Source organism: Phalaenopsis equestris, unplaced genomic scaffold, assembly GCF_001263595.1.
Source record: "Phalaenopsis equestris unplaced genomic scaffold, ASM126359v1 Scaffold000715, whole genome shotgun sequence".
Classification (NCBI taxonomy): domain Eukaryota; kingdom Viridiplantae; phylum Streptophyta; class Magnoliopsida; order Asparagales; family Orchidaceae; genus Phalaenopsis; species Phalaenopsis equestris.
In genome coordinates, this window is record NW_018165155.1 from 318,161 (window position 1) to 324,457 (window position 6,297).

A 6,297-nucleotide genomic window follows, 5' to 3' on the forward strand; every position below is an offset into this window, starting at 1 on the left:
GTTATATTGTCTTACATTTATGACTTTGACTTTTTAAAGTTATCAGGTTTAAGACATATTATTCTTGGGCATCAAGTTGCATCAACCTGTATGTAAGATAATATACGAATACTAGGCCACAATGGCCCACATAAATTATAAGAGAAATTTCATTTAGTTTGATCTTCTATTTTGAAGTATGTCTTTAGCAATCATGATGCATCGGAGCATTTAACTTAAAATGTTTCTGAGATATATAAACGGTTTGTTTCAACAAATTATTACTGCTATCTCATTAATAAAATACTTTGCTTAATTTATTTTTTTTCTTTATAAACTCTCAAATTGGGTGTCTTTTTAAATGCACTTTTTGAATAGGACACAATGATATTCAGTTGTTCACATCAAATAATCACCTAACAAAGTTTGTAAACTTCTCACAAAACAATTTTGAGATTACTGAGATGGACCCAAGAATCCAGTGTCATCGACTAAATATTTGATAAGCATTTCAACCAAAGAAAGAGAATTGCGTTAAAAGAAATGAGTTTAAATAAGTAAAAAAGTAATGGAATATATGTTTGTCAGGGAGGTCAGTACTAGATTTGTTCTCTACCATCATGTTGTTAAAAAAAAAAAAAACTGATAATAAGTGGTGAACGTGTTTTAACTTTGTATATTTTAACATGGAATATCCAAAGGATAGCTACCCTTTATTGTCTGTTGACAGTCTTATCTAACTTTGTATATTTTAACCTAGTAGTCATATGCTTCTTCAATGCTTTCTTCCACCGCTATCAAACTGGGATACAACTAGATAAGGAGAAAAAAAAAACTAGCTAAATCATAAATGAGACCATCATCTATTATCAAGTATGTCATTCATATTGAAGAATATCAAAGCCATATATTATGTGATTTGTTGCTCATTGAGAACGGAGTTGCTTTTTAATCATCAGCATTGTCATTACTAGCTCTATCCAATTATTTGGAGTTAACTTTATGAATCTTTCTTTGTAACCATAGGTTTATTATTTTTTAATCTAAATCATTTTTCTTCAATTTAATTGACTCATCTGAATAGTAAATTTTTTACCCTTCATTATACACGCCTATATAACCTTTCCTTTTTCATTCATATAACTTCAATAGTTATAGCTCCAACCTTATTAGTAATATAATTATTTTCATTCCTATTGTTGCCACTCATCATCTTCATATTCTTTCTTCTACTGCATTTAACACGAATATTAATTGTTTTCATATCACCAACATTTAGGTCCATATAACATCACCAATTTAGTTATGATTTTATAAAATTTATCTTTAAGTCTTTATGATGTCTTCTTATCATATAAAATTCCAAAAAAATTAACTTTAGAATTTCTGTTCACGACTTCTTGTTTAAATCTTTATTCTTCTATATAATAGGTTTAAGATATTTAAATCTTTCACACATAAATATTATTATCTTATAATAATAGTGTATCATAATTGCTAATATCATGCACACCACTATTTAAAATTGCAAACTTAGAGATGTGCCTTGAGGCATGCATCTGTGCAGTCACAAAATTTTTTGCGTCAAGGCTTATGCCTCTTTCAGATCGATCGAGGTTTACGCCTTAGATATTCTAAGTCGCGCAATAAGAAATGCTTTGCCTTCAATTCAAAGAGCCTTCCGGTTTGTACTTGGTTTAAGTATTTAAAAAGTGTATATCTGTTTGAAACTTGTAAGTCTGCACATTTTAGGACTATTTGACGGAGTGATAGATGAAATTTGAGAGCATTTGATAGCTCAAATTGTGACATATAATGCAAATGCTTTTAAGGTAGATGAAAATGAATTTATGGAGAAGATAAAGCATTTATATTGGACATCTTGTGTTGTACATTGCATAAACTTGATTTTAATTTATATTGGACATCTTGTGTTGTACATTGCATAAACTTGATTTTAATTTATATTGGACATCTTGTGTTGTACATTGCATAGAGAGGATTAGTGAATTGCCACAACATAAAATTACTCCGACCAAAGTCAGAAGGTTAATAAATTCATTTATATTCATTATTGTGTGTTGTTTTTAATGAGAAATTTCTCTAAAAAAGAACTTCTACATCATGTTGCAAAAATATTTGTTAGTTTTTTTTTTGACCCTGCAGAGTTTGTTGGAACCTTAACAATCATTGGAGCCAATTGTCACTTCCACCAATTAGCTTTAGCTATGTATGGACAAAGAAATTTGAGGGAAAGGAAGTCCGAAAAATTACTTTAAATGAAGGGTTTTGGTCTAGTATTGCATATGAATAACAATCATTAGACCATTAGTGCAAGTCTTGATGGTGGTGGATCTAGAGAAGAAGCTAGTTATGTATTTTGTTTACAATGTAATGGATGAGGCCAAAGAGTTAATAACGCATAACCTTGGAGGTGAGGATTCCACTTATAGATATATATGAGATATCATTGATGAAAAATGGGAGCTTCAGCTTCACCGTCATTTTCATTTAGCTGTTTATTTCCTCAGTCCTCAATTTAAATCTGTTGAGAACAAATCCACCAACCATGAGATCAAGTTGTGGTTATATCATTGTGTGGATAGATTGATTGCTGACCTAAATGAGAGAACTGCTAATATGCAATTTGTTCCGTTTAATAATACATAAGGTTTCTTTGGGCTATAACAAGCAAACAATATTGTTATAATATGCTTTCCAAGTAAAACTTTTAATATTTAATCTATTAATCGAAACAAGCATCGAGTTTTTAAGTACTACTCTTTTAATTTCTAATTACATAATTCTTTTTTAAATATAGTTGAATGGGGATCTAATTTGGTGATGGTGCTCTAGTGCTCCAACATTTTGCTATTAAAGGATTTACATGCTCAATATCTGGATGTGAGCGTAGTTGGAGCACATATAATCAAGTTTATAAAAAAAAAAGGAAAAATTGTATGATGAATTTAAGGATGAATTTTTTGGTGTATATCATGTACGATAAGAAATTGAAATATACAAGTTTTAGAAAAATTGGTCTGAAGGAGAACGAGGGATCTCTTACTTGAAGATATACCATAAGATAATGAGTGATTTGTGGATGAGGATAATTTGGTCACACTTGTTGAGTTACAACAAGAAGATCTGAACGTTGATTTCTTTGATGATGACAGTAACAAAGGAAACACATCTAGTACTAAATAACAAAAGATAAAATAAGAAAATATTTTTAAAAGTTTAAGTAGTGATATTTTCTTGAATGTTACTTTTCAGCTTTGTTGTTAATTAATTTTTTATAACTGAATATGAAGAAGAAAAATGAATGAGGTTGAAGAAAAAGAAAAAGAATATGAGAATTTAGACCCTAACTGATGAAAAGACTAGAGAGAAAGCTATACATTGTGATGTTGATTCCAATGAAGACCCCTTAAATGATGGGGTAGTTGAGAGCTTTTTATTTTTTTTATTTTATTTAAAACTATGGATGATATTATGTTGGACAATAAGAGTGAAAAATATTTTATGCTAAACTTATCTTTTATTTATATATATTTTGTGTAATTTATCACTTTATATCATTTTATGATGATAATATGTTTTCCTTTCATATATTTATATATTATGATGCTATTATATACATTTTTCCCATTTATTTTGACTATACAATTTTTAAATTGTGAGGCTTATGCCTCAGACCGTCCCAACACTTATGCCTCACCTCACGAATGAAATGTGACTCAATTCCAAATTGTGTAATTTTAAACATTAATGCACACTAAATATTATATATTAACAGTTTTTATTTTTAAATTTTTAATACCTCCTTTTTCTTAAGCATTTTCTTTGTTATCTTAATTTTTTACTTATTCCATTGAATGTTTTTCCAACAAAATTATACTATATGCAAAAAATATACACAAAAATCCCCCTTTAAATATCCTTTGTAAACATCTTTATAATGAATACAAGAAAGATATGGTGTTAGTATTTATCTTTGGTGTATCTTATGATAATTGAAAACTCTTTGGTCACATTACAACTACTTTTAATATTAGCTTGTGCTTCATGATCTATATCTTTAATAGTATCAATATATCTTTGACACACACCATTTTGATTTGAAGTAAATCAAATTAAATAAAAACCATATGAAAAACATTCGTTTATTCTCTATATTTCTACAAAAATACCTTAACCAAAAATCAGTTCTCAAATGGATATTTTTGTCGTGAAATTAAATTGGTTTACTCATGTCAATATAATATTTCTAAGTCTATTTGATTATTTTCTTCCATACTTTTATTTTATGATTATAATTTTGATTTTTTATAATAAGCACAATCTTTAGCATTGTTTTTTCTTAAAATATTGTTAAGAAAAATGCTTCTTTTCTCTTCATTTGATATTCTTTTAATCTTCAAATTTGTATTGAAAATAGTCGATAACCAAGCCAATATAATCTTCCTTGTGACTCTAAATCACAATATTTATCTCACTATGATGTAATTTTTTATTTTTATGCTTTTTTTTTCAAATTTAACTCTTTCACTTTTTATATTAATCTATAATTTATTTCATTTTATTGTGTTGTATGCTTTTATAAATTATTTTTTCGTAAACTTCTTATTTAGTTATTTCTTCAGGTAGCATAAGAAAGGAATTCTCACCAGGTAATTACAATAGGAGGAAAGTTTAGAGTTGATTCCATTATCTATACGGCTCCTGAGAACTCTGAATCATCCAACTAAAATCTTATCAACTGATTTTGAATTTTCTTTGTATAGTGTGCTATCGTGTCCTTTAATATTTAGCATAGATGTAAACATATAGCCAAGGACATTGAATCACCTTGTTTAACTCTTTGCTGGTATAGGCTTGTTAAATTTGTAGTTATACTTGCATAATAAACATACAACTTATTAAAAAAAGGTCCTTTTTTATTTCTTATCAAAAGTTTAAAGGAGTACAAATGTTCTAGCTTTCAAATGCATAGATATTATTATTCTAATAATTCTCATTTGTTCTAATGTTTTAACATGTGCAGTTACAATTAGAATATTTTTTTTCTTTTTCTTTCTAATTTTAACTTCATGTTTTATTAAGTTTTCCCATCTTATTTTTTTTTTAATTTCATAATGATTAAAAAACACTAGTGGGATTAAGGCTTTGTTGTTGTTGTTGTTGTGATTAAAAACACCCTAAGAAATCATTGCTGAAGAATAACTCTGTAGGTTTCCATGTGATTATGTTTGACATAATTGCGTTTATGATTTTTTTGCATATTGTGAATGAATTCCTGCATGTGCTTATATAAAAGGAAATTTGATTTGTCCCTTACAATACTTATGATTTTATTATGCTATGAATTTGATGAATATGTTTATGAAATGATTGCTTGCAGGTATTCGTTTATTATGATTCATTCATATGACATAAAATGCTTATGATGAAAGAAATGTCACAAGTGATGTTATAAATAGACTATTAAATGGATATTTGTAAATATAGATGATAGAAAGCCATGAGATTCCTGACTCATTGTATTTTGCAAGGATGAAACTCTTGTAACCATTGGGATCAGACAGGGATGAAATTTAGGGAATTATTGACATCGGGGAACTATGGATAAATTTTATGTTTGGAGGGGCCCACTCTTTATAAATGTTAATGCAGTCTTCAGGCTGGGTGATGACCCAATGACTTGACATGGAAATAGTTGAAACCTATATAATTGTAATTGATATTGCTATGATTATTATGATATGTCAATGAAATATATGTTTTATATAATAGTCATGATTTCTTGCATTATATGTCATTTTTTATATATTTTATATGATTATAATATGTTTTTACTTGTTGTGGACATGTACATGAGCCACATATGATTATGCACTTTATTTCTCTTTCGTCTATAAAATCTTTCTTTAGCTTTGATTATTTCATTGAGCTTATCGTAACTCATTCTACGTTATCAGGGCGAGTAGTTAGGTGTGATGTGTAAAATTTTGCACTTTATAGATTTGGGAGCTTGTATACATTTTTTGTTACATACTTCTATTATATTGAGTTTAACTGCTCTCTCTCTCTGTGTATGTGTGTGTTTTTGGTTGATTTTCCACGCTTCCAAATGTTGAATTTGAAATGAAATGAAATATATTATGTGTGTTTGTGACAATTTAGTTAGATTAATTCATTACTCTTTAAATTATGATTATGCGAGTCAGGATGAGTGTTGGTGAGAATTTAGTTTTACAAAATTATTCGTCTCTGTCGCATCGCGGTTTGCCCCTAAAATTTAGTTTGGGGGGGGGG